Below are 10,382 nucleotides of genomic sequence, written 5' to 3' on the forward strand. Positions count from 1 at the left end.
TCAGGACGAAACCTGCGTCTGGACTAGTGACACTTGCTGGAATCGGACCCTAAATTTCCCGTGAGTATCACTTAGCCCCGTCTATGGGAAGCTTTGAGTTGAGACGTAGAGATGGTAGAGAAGAGAGGGAGTGGAAGAGCCACCTCAGCATCATCGCATCCTCGGAGGGGACCCAAACCATCTCATGCTGAGGCAAGACAGGAACAACCGCATTTTGAGACGAGACAGGAACAACCTCGTCAAGAGACAAGAGCCGAGCAGCTCCTTCACGAGACAAAGGTCGAGCAAACCCGTCTCAATGAGAATGTGGGGAACTTGACCGTGGAACAGTTGGGCCAATTTATTACCCAGACAGTAGACGAGGCCATGAAGAGAAACCAAGAGTCTATGTTTGCTGAAGGACGAGCCAATCACCAGGAGCGAGAGTAGAATGTTGAGGGTCATCAGAGCAGGGTTGAAGAGACGCAACCCCTCCAAGGTGGGGAGAATCCAGAGATGGAGGAGATGTGGAAGGAGATAAGAATGTTGAGGCAGCAATTTGGAAACAGAGCTTCAGTGTCCAAGAAAGAGAGTCCTTTTTCCCTCGCCATTTTGGAGGAAGGGCAGCGTAGGGGAGTATGACGAGCATACGGACCCCGAAGAACATTTGGAGAAGTTTGAGAACGCAGCTTTGTTGCATCAGTATTCAGATGGAGTCAAGTGTAGGGTGTTTCTGGGCATGTTGGTGAGGTCAGCCCAGCAATGGTTTACCACCTTGCAGCCCAATTCCCTACGATCTTTCGAGAATTTTTTCGTTGCTTTCTCGCATAGATTCGCAAGCAGCAGAAAAGCACCAAAGAAATTATTTGAGCTTGTTTGTGATGAAGCAGCAAGAAACTGAAACTCTGCAAATTTTATCCGACGTTTCAACGATGCAGCGCTGGATATACCAGATGCTTCCCCTGAAATCATGATAAGTGCCTTTATCCAAGGACTGAGAGGAGGGGAGTTCTTTAAATCGTTGGTCAAGAAACCTCCATCAAAATATGATGATTTGTTATCTCGGGTGGAAAAATATGTAAATTTAGCATGCAACGCCCCAGATTCGACGACTATCCTCACTGTACCAAGACGAGTCTTTTCAGCGTGCTTATGTCCTCACTCAAACGCACCCTAGAAAACTTTTCAGGAGGTCACCCATCCCAAAATTTCTCCAAGTCAAGCACGCTTAACTTTGGAGTTCTTGTGCGATGAGCTACCGAAAAGAAGATGCACTTTCGTGGTATGAGTAGTACATATCAAATCTTTTAAGCCCTCTTACACTGTACAGTCCATTACATTGAACAGTCTCGAAATCCCTCTCCTTCCTGTGTAAGATCGGTTCATTCATGTTCCCTCCGCCTAGAAGCCTGCCAGGGGCCACTCATTGTCCGTTCAACCTCATGGCACCGGCGATCACCTCCCGCCCTCTTCAGCCCCGAGCCTCACATGCCCACCAGCTTCCGCTTGGTTCGTCCCCGAACCCACACCGTACTAGGAGAGGTCGGCTATGATACCAAATGTAACGCCCCAGATTCGACGACTGTCCTCACTGTGCAAAGACGAGTCTTTCCAGCGTGCTTATATCCTCACTCACACGCACCCTAGGAAACTTCTCAGGAGGTCACCCATAACAGAATTGCCCCAAGTCAAGCACGCTTAACTTTGGAGTTCCTATGTGATGAGCTACCGAAATCTTCATTTCGGTAGCTCATCACATAAGAACTCTAAAGTTAAGCGTGCTTGACTTGGGGCAATTTTGAGATGGGTGACCTCCTTGGAAGTTTCCTATGGTGCGTGTAAGTGAGGACATAAACACGCTGGAAAGACTCGTCTTGGTACAGTGTCGGTAGCTCATCACATAAGAACTCCAAAGTTAAGCGTGTTTGACTTGGGGTAATTCTGGGATGGGTGACCTCTTGGGAAGTTTCCTATGGTGCGTGTGAGTGAGAACATAAGCACGCTGGAAAGATTTGTCTTGGTACAGTGAGGACAGTCGTCGAATCTGGGGCGTTACATAGAAGATGCCCAGAGGCATAAAAAGATGAAGCAGCGGCATGGAGGAAGTAGAGTTGAGGGAGCGGAAAGAGGAGGGATAAAGAGAGGTGCGGGTGAGAAGGAGGAGGATAAAGCTGGGGACAGAAGACAATTCGCATCACATGTTCCTCTGGTTAGGAGTCGTGACGAGGTGATGGAGGTGAGGGAGCCCGAGGGGAGGTGGGAGAAATCGCGAAGGGTTAAGAGCAGTGCTAGATTGCCTTCGCGGGACAGACGAGAAGGATCCGCATCCAGGAGTCGACAGAGGTCTCGCCCGTCCCCTAGGCGTGGTCAAGGCCCTCCATGGATAAATCAGAGGGTCGGGGAGCAGAGAGGGGAAGGTCGAGGTCAAGATGTTCCTCAAGAGCCCGTCGAACCGAGGAGGGGAATGAATGAGGATAATCACCCTACGAGAGGAATAATTCATATGATCTCGGGGGTGCTACTGATGGAGACTCTGAGCAAGCTCGGAAGGCACACGGGAGAAGGTTGGAGAACTTTGAGATATCTAGGGGTGCAGACTTACCACAAGACCCCGTCATCAGCTTTGGGCCGGAAGACCTTCGATGCATTGTGACTCCACATAACGATGCCTTTGTGGGGACGGCCACCATTGCCAATTATGATGTGGCGAGGATATTTATTGATAATGGAAGCTCCGTGAACATCTTGTTCAAAAGCACGTTGGATTAAATGAAGGTGGAAGGATTTGAGTTTGAGCCGGTCTCCACCCTGCTGTATGGGTTTGCAGAACACTCCATCCTGCCTTTGGGTCAGATGTTCTTCCCTCTATTTTTGGGACACGAACCTCGACGTATAACAAAGATGACAACATTTACCGTGGTGGACACCCCATCCGCTTACAATGGAATTCTGGGGCGACCAGCCCTAAAGGATTTCAGAGCAGTACGTCCTCATATCATCAGAAGCTTAAGTTTTCTGTGGGGAAGGGGGTTGGAGTCTTGTGCGGGGACTAGAAGGTCGCGCGTCGGTGTTATGAAAGAATCGTGAAAGAAGAAGAAAAGAGAGGTCGCGAGCATTCGCATGGAAGCTTAAGCTCAGTCTTACAGTTGTAGAGTCTTTCGGCGAAGCTTCTAAGTGGGTAACTTTGTCCTGTGGAGGTACAAGAGGAGCAGAGAGGAAAGTTGGAGAATGCGCTGGGTAAGGCCCTAAAGAGGTCCGGGAACCTTTACCACCGTAGAGAATATTAATCTTGACTTTATTTTTGGTGTATTTTGTTTCTGAATTTGTCTTACTTTATTGGTTGAAATTTAATAAAGCCAAGTTCTTATATTAAGTTCGTGGATGTTCTTGTATTATGAGAATGATATGAATTAAATTTTACCTACTTAGATTGTGCCTAATAGAGTAGAAGAGTGAGGGAAGAGAAAAGTTAAATTTTTCCTGCTAAGGCATCGCCTAGCAGAAGAGCAGATCGGAGGAGGAGAATAAAATTTTCCTGCTAAGACATCGCCTAGTAGAGGAGTAGAGTTGGGGATGAGAAAATTAAATTTTCCTGCTAAGGCATCGCCTAGCAGAGGAGCAGATTGGGGGAGGAGAAAGATCTTATTTTCCTGCTAAGGCATCGCCTAGTAGAGGAGTAGAGTAGAGGGGAATAATTTTATTTTCCTGCTAAGGTCTCGCCTAGCAGAAGAGCAGAGTGGGAGAGGAGAAAGAATTTTCATTATCCTGCTAAGGTGTCGCCTAGAAGAGGAGTTAGAGGGTGATGGTTGAGGAAAAATTTTATTTTCCTGCTAAGGCAGCGCCTAGTAGAGGAGAAGAGTGGGGGAGGAGAAAAATCACTTTACCTGCTAAGGCGTCGCCTAACAGAGTAGCAGAGTTTGAGAGGAGAAAAATTAAATTTTTCCTGCTAGACGATGTTCCTGCTAAGGCGTCGCCTAGCAGAGGAGCAGAGTGGAGGAGGAGAATTTAATTTTATTTTCCTGCTAAGGCGTTGCCTAGCAGAGGAGCATAGTTTGGGAGGAGGAAAATTAAAATTTTCCTGCTAAGGCATCACCTAGCAGAAGAGCAGACTTTGAGAGAAGAAAAATTAAATTTTTCCTGCTAAGGCATCGTCTAGCAGATGAGGAAAATTAATTTTTTCCTGCTAAGGTATCGCCTAGCAGAGGAGCAGAGTGGAGGAGGAGAATTAAATTTTATTTTCCTGCTAAGACATCGCCTAGCAGAGGAGCAGAGGGGAGGAGGAGAATTAAATTTTATTTTCTTGCTAAGGCGTCGCCTAACAGAGGAGCAGAGTTTGAGAGGAGAAAAATTAAAATTTTCCTGCTAGGCGATGTTCCTGCTAAGGCATCGCCTAGCAGAGGAGCAGAGTATTGAATGAGAAAAATTTTATTTTCCAGCTAATGCATCACCTAGCAGAGGAGTCACAGGGTGAGGAGGTGGAAGTTTTATTTTCCTGCTGAGCCATTGCTTAGCAGAGGAGTCGAAGGGTGAGGAGGTGGAAATTTTATTTTCCTGTTGAGACATTGCCTAGCAGAGGAGTCAGAGGATGAGGAGGTTTAGTATGATTTTTCCTGCTAAGACCCGGCTTAGTAGAGGAGTTAAGAGATTTTGAGGGGATAGTTTTATTTTCATGTTAAGGCCCGGCTTAGCAGAGGAGTTACGAGATGATGAGGTGAGAATTTTATTTTCCTGCTAAGGAATCACCTAGCAAATGAGTTATAGGGTGAGGAGGTTGAAGTTTTATTTTTCCTGCTAAGGACTATTTTAGTAGAGGAGTCAAGGGTGCGGAGAAGTGAAAATTATTTCCCTTCAAAAGCTTAACAGAGGACTTTGAAGATAGGGGCGACGAGGGCATACCGTGTTAGAAAAATTATTTTGGTTTGTCGATAACGAATGATGTTTGCCGCTGCGAAAATTACGGAGATCGACCTGCCCGATCAGGTCGTGGGGGTGTTGCCCCCCAAAAGCTCTTCAGAAACCACACAATCATTCGAAATGGAATATCTACATTTCCTCTATATCGAAATAAAATTCTCAACATGCGGGACGAATGGTCGATCGGGCGAGGGGCTCCTAGGCGAGGCTGGTAGGGCGTGCGTTCAGAGCTGTTGTGCGAGTGCGTGCGGGGGCTGACAGCTGGGCGAGCGTGGGGCATCTGGGCGAGCGCGTGGACGTCTGGGCGAGGGCAGGCGGCTGGGCGAGCAAGTGGGGGCGAACGTGCAGACATTCGGGCGAGGGCAGGAAGCTGGGCGAGCATGTGGGGGCGAGCGTGCAGACGTCCGGGTGATGGCAGGAGGCTGGGCAAGCATGCGAGACAACGTGATGGGAGAGGCTGGCAAGGAGGGGCAAGGCTGGCTGGCTAGCGAGAGCGCAGAGCTGTTGGGCGAGTGCGCAGAGCTGTTGGGCGAGTGCGCGCGGGGGCTAGCAGCTGGGCAAGCGTGCAGGCGTCTAGGCGAGGGCAGGCAAGTTGTTTGGCGAGAAGGCTTGGGCGCGTGAATGCGGGCTGGGGCAAGGAGGCGTGGGCGTGTGGCGGCTGGCAAGGGCGAGGGTGTGAGCGCTCGAGGTGATGATAGCGAGGCGAGGGCACCGAGTGCGGCGGTGGGCGAGACGGTGATGGGGTGAGCGCTAGCTGTGATCAGGCGAGCACGAACGTTGGTGAGGGAGAGGTATGGAGGAGGAGAAGAGTAAATTCTGTGTGGGAATAATAAAAATTGAGTGAAGAAATGACTCTTACTACAGGAGAACCCAAACCAAATCTTGCAACGAGATTGCAATTTGATTTGTTTCCAATTTTTTGGAGACTGACGAGCGGCAGGAAGAAAATGCACAACTCAGGCCCCGTAAACCGAGGACAACACAATTAATCGAACTTTGAACCTACGATTCAGTTCGACTCGGGAGGGGGAGACCGGTGATACCCCATGGATGGGCCCACTATCCCTTGCCCCTCCCTAGTCCAAATGGAAGACAAGCCCATCAAGGGCCCATGTATTCTCCTATAAATACCAGGTTTGAGCGTATGATAATTCATTCAATATATTACTTTTCAGAAGCACCCTTAGCTGCTCCCCCAACATATCCTCAGTCTCTGACACCCTCCCGGCCCCCTTCTAACAGTCTTATTCGTGATTTCAGGCTCAGGGCAATTTCGAAATCTGCGTATGGACTAGTGACACTTGCTGGAATCGGACCCTAAATTTCCCGTGAGTATCACATCTAATTTCTATTTTTTTAAGGTAAGTTTAATTATTATTTTATGGGTTGTTATGTTATTATCAAAACTTGATGCGTAGGTAGGAAAATAGTTTAAAGAGGATAACAAGTGAATTTGGGAATCTTAAGATTTTTCGATTATAAAATATAATTTATTAAGGTTTGTTTGATGATCTAGGCTCTTAGTAGTTCATAAATTACAGTAACCAATTTCAGATTTCAGGCTACGTAAATGATGGGTTTTAAATTATTTTGACAACTAAATACGTTTGTAAATGGAAATGGTTTGTTAAAAATCATTGTTGGGTATTAGGTGATGTCTTGATAGCTGGTCGATTCTATAGAAGAAGGAAATGAGTTGCTGAATTTGTGATACAAAGATTACTAATTAATCGAATGATTAATTTTAATGTTAACCACGTTTTAAAAAAAATTTCAATTACATATATACATATATTTATATACTAGAATAGTCTCAATTTATCATTGATGGTTCAAGGTTTAAATAATTGGTATTTTATGTTAGAAGATATTAGTTCAAAATTAAGTATCAAGTATTATATTAAAATTTAATGATAGCATCCTAACAATGACGCTTGGATAGAATGCTTCGGTCAACTAGCTTCTCAATATTTAGGATATTGTATTGTATGGATTTAAACAGTAATATATATAGTTGTGCAGGAACTTTATTTACCAAACACCTAATCTAATAACCTTGCTTTATAGATTTTGATATTGCTCAATATTCCTGATTTAGTATTCACATTTAAGCTAAAAATCTCAGGTGCGTACACTCATATTCTGGCATTATTTTGTAAAAGCTCCACAATAATGAATTTGGATGCACATCGTTGTTATCGATGCTTTATTGTTTTTTTATTTGTTGGAATTTTGTATTTGGTTATGTTCTGGTGATATTCTGGATGATACCACCTCTTGGTTCCTGCAGGTCAAAGTGCTGCATGTGGGATATATGTTAGTCACCTTGTTGGAACATTTCATGTTCGCAATCTTGATTTTGATGTTAACAAAACTTGTTATTTTGTTTCTAATGATTTATCGAATTGCACAGAAAACTGTAACTGATCAGGCTTCGAACTGATCAGTTAACCGAGCCAAAACTGAGGCTTTCGAAAAGCAAACTGAAAGTGCCAACTGATTGCTCAAACTGAACCAGTCCAACTGATGTATCAAAGACGAGTTCAACTGATTGTTCAGTTGATAGGTGATTCAGCAGAAAACCTTCAGAAGCCCGGCCAGCTGATAAAGAATTCAACTGATGAAAAGCCAAACTGTCCAGTTCAACTGAATCAGTGAAATCAGTTCAGCTGACGAGGCAATTGATTTCACCGTACCAGTTCAAGACCAGTTCAACTGACCATTTCAAAGCATGAGTTAGGAATCAATCAGTTTGCAGAACACGACAAGCTTATCTAATGGAATCCAGCTACACACAACGATACAAAAGAATCTGTACTATCAAATAGTACAATAATGGATGTTGCAGAAAAGCTTAAAGCCAAAATGTTTCAGAATGGTTGTCGGAAAAGTCGAGACACAAATTTCAAGGAACGCATTCAAGCTGCAACGGATACAATTATTGAGTCTCATTGTACGATCAAGTTTTCCGTCTATAAATACAAGATGAAGATCAGTGAGAAGAAGAGAGAAAAACAAGAGAGAAAAGAAAGGGCACATATATTGCATATCAGCTTACAAAGAAGCAATCAGCCTAGATGAGGGAATACATCAAAGTTATATCGGCTTAGTTTAGAAGCTTATTTTCTTCAGTGTGTGAGAACACCTTCCCGTTGTAATCATTGTTCAGTTCTCACACACACACACCACCACTCACAAATACAGAGAGTTGAGCTTGTAGAATAGCTGAGTAGGTCTTGCACAAAGACGTAAAACTTGTGTATGTAGTCTTTGACACACAGACGTTAAACAAGTGTTGGCTGAAAGGTGATGCCTTCAGTCTAGGCTATGAGTTCAGTTAGGCAGTAGAGTAAGTCTTAAGGTGAATGGGTTTGTACAAGGTGTTGTATAAATCAAAGTTTTTTAGTAAATCCTACCCGAGGTGGTAGAAAGGGTGACGTAGGAGCAGTTGAAGTCTCCGAACATCCATAAACATATCTTGTATACTTTCATTTTTAAAACTGATTTGATCAGTTCGAGTAGTTATCAGTTCAGTTCTTACCATAAATAAACTGATATATGCAAGAAATGATTCCCTTTACTTAGTTAATCAATTAATACAAGTTAAATTGCTTTCAAATTAGTCAATTTTCTTAGCGAAAGATTACTTCGAGTATTTTCCGCTTGGTTTAATACCAAACTCGTTTTAATTCATCGGTGTATACGTTCTTAGAACACGAGCTATTGAAGCTCATGGAGAATATTGTGTCTGAAGCACCTTCAAGGGTGCCTGAACCGATCCTTCACACCTCTTGTTTCTCTATGGTCAAAGTGCTGCATGATGGGGTCCCATTGTGGATGTTGTTCTGTTCAGTCTGTCATGTGAGCCACCTCTTGGTTCCTGCGGGTTAAAGTGCTTCATGTGGAGAAGCATGTGAGCCACCTCTTGTTTATCTATGGTCAAAGTGCTGCATGATAGAAATTATTTTATGCGTTCTGTCATTCTGTTATTATCTCATTTTGTCATTCTATTTACATGTGTATTTATTATTTATTTTTGTGAAAACTTTTGTCGCTATCTTTGAGATCGAATTAGTGGCTAAATACAGGAGTGTACTGAATAATTTTGTTTTCAGGTAATAATCTGAATGAGGAAGACGAATACGTAGAATATATAGAAGAGATCATTGAGGATGATGATGACATAGAGGATGTTCCGTAGAGTTTGGAGATTTGAATTCTTTCAGTCGAGTTCTTTTAGAATTTGTGGATTATTTCCTTTTAAATATTTTGGCTAATCCTTTGAAAGACTTATTTATTTACTCATTGATGTGATTGAGAGATTGACTCATTATTTTCTTTTAATAAATAAGTTATTATTCTTTATAAATTTTAGGCCTTGTGTTGATTATATGAGTTATCGATACTTTATATAAGGCTTGACCTCTACAAATATTGCGTGTGTTTGGGTGTGCGAAATCCGGGCCTTACATCGGGGATTCACTGTTTGCCTATAGGTGAAAATATCCTATGTAATCTGATGAGTTAATAATGCAAGAATCTCTGTCCAGAGTAAGACATGTATATTTTTGAAATGTGTTTCCTCAGTTACACATACCATGTCATTATTATTGTTCAAAGATACAACACATCGTTATAGAATTTATATGCAACTCTCAATATACAAATGGTTGCAAATTCGATCGGGGTATATGAGTTGAAGAGACCATACTGTATGCTAACCATAACTTAATATTCTTCCTGACACTTTCATCGATACCTAGGGGATCATGGAACGATGCTAGTAGATGCTCTTACCATGATCTGATGGGTGCAATCAGAAATGACTTCTAACATTTTTGATAAATGTGTTGATGAAAAGAATTAGACTAATTAGGATAAGCTCAAATAAGAATAAATGTTATTTTGAATCACATGAAAATGTAAACCCACATCTAGATGTATTCTTGAATAATTGAGAGTCACACAAGTATAGTTGAGATAATCAAAGTTCAAGGAGTTGAATTTGACGATTGTAATTTGATATAGATCAAACAAAATGCTTATAAAAGATTTTATAAGCTGATTTCATATGATGAAATAAGTGAAAGTTAGCTTAACTGCTAATTAAGTAAAGAGAATAGAACTGCATGTTTTGTTGAAAAGTTCACAAAACTAGCGGCTGCCAAAAATAGATCGGTGGAAATTTTGATCTTCGAAATTTTTAATTTTTATTTTGTGAACAAGATTTGTACCCTTGATATATCGGCGCTGTCAGATCGTCGATCGAGCTTATAACGAGTTCACAATTATTTATTTAGTAAAATTAGAATTTACTAATTAAATAATAGTATTAGTAGTTGTGACTATTAATATTACAAAATTCTCATAAAATATTTTAGAGGAATATAGAATTAATTAACTAATAAGTTAATCAAGAAAATTAAATAATGATTATTTAATTTATAANTATATATACGCACACTTTACATGGAGATATAAAGATATGT

This window comes from Primulina huaijiensis, chromosome 12 (assembly GCF_012295235.1).
Source record: "Primulina huaijiensis isolate GDHJ02 chromosome 12, ASM1229523v2, whole genome shotgun sequence".
In the NCBI taxonomy this organism is placed as follows: Eukaryota; Viridiplantae; Streptophyta; class Magnoliopsida; order Lamiales; family Gesneriaceae; genus Primulina; species Primulina huaijiensis.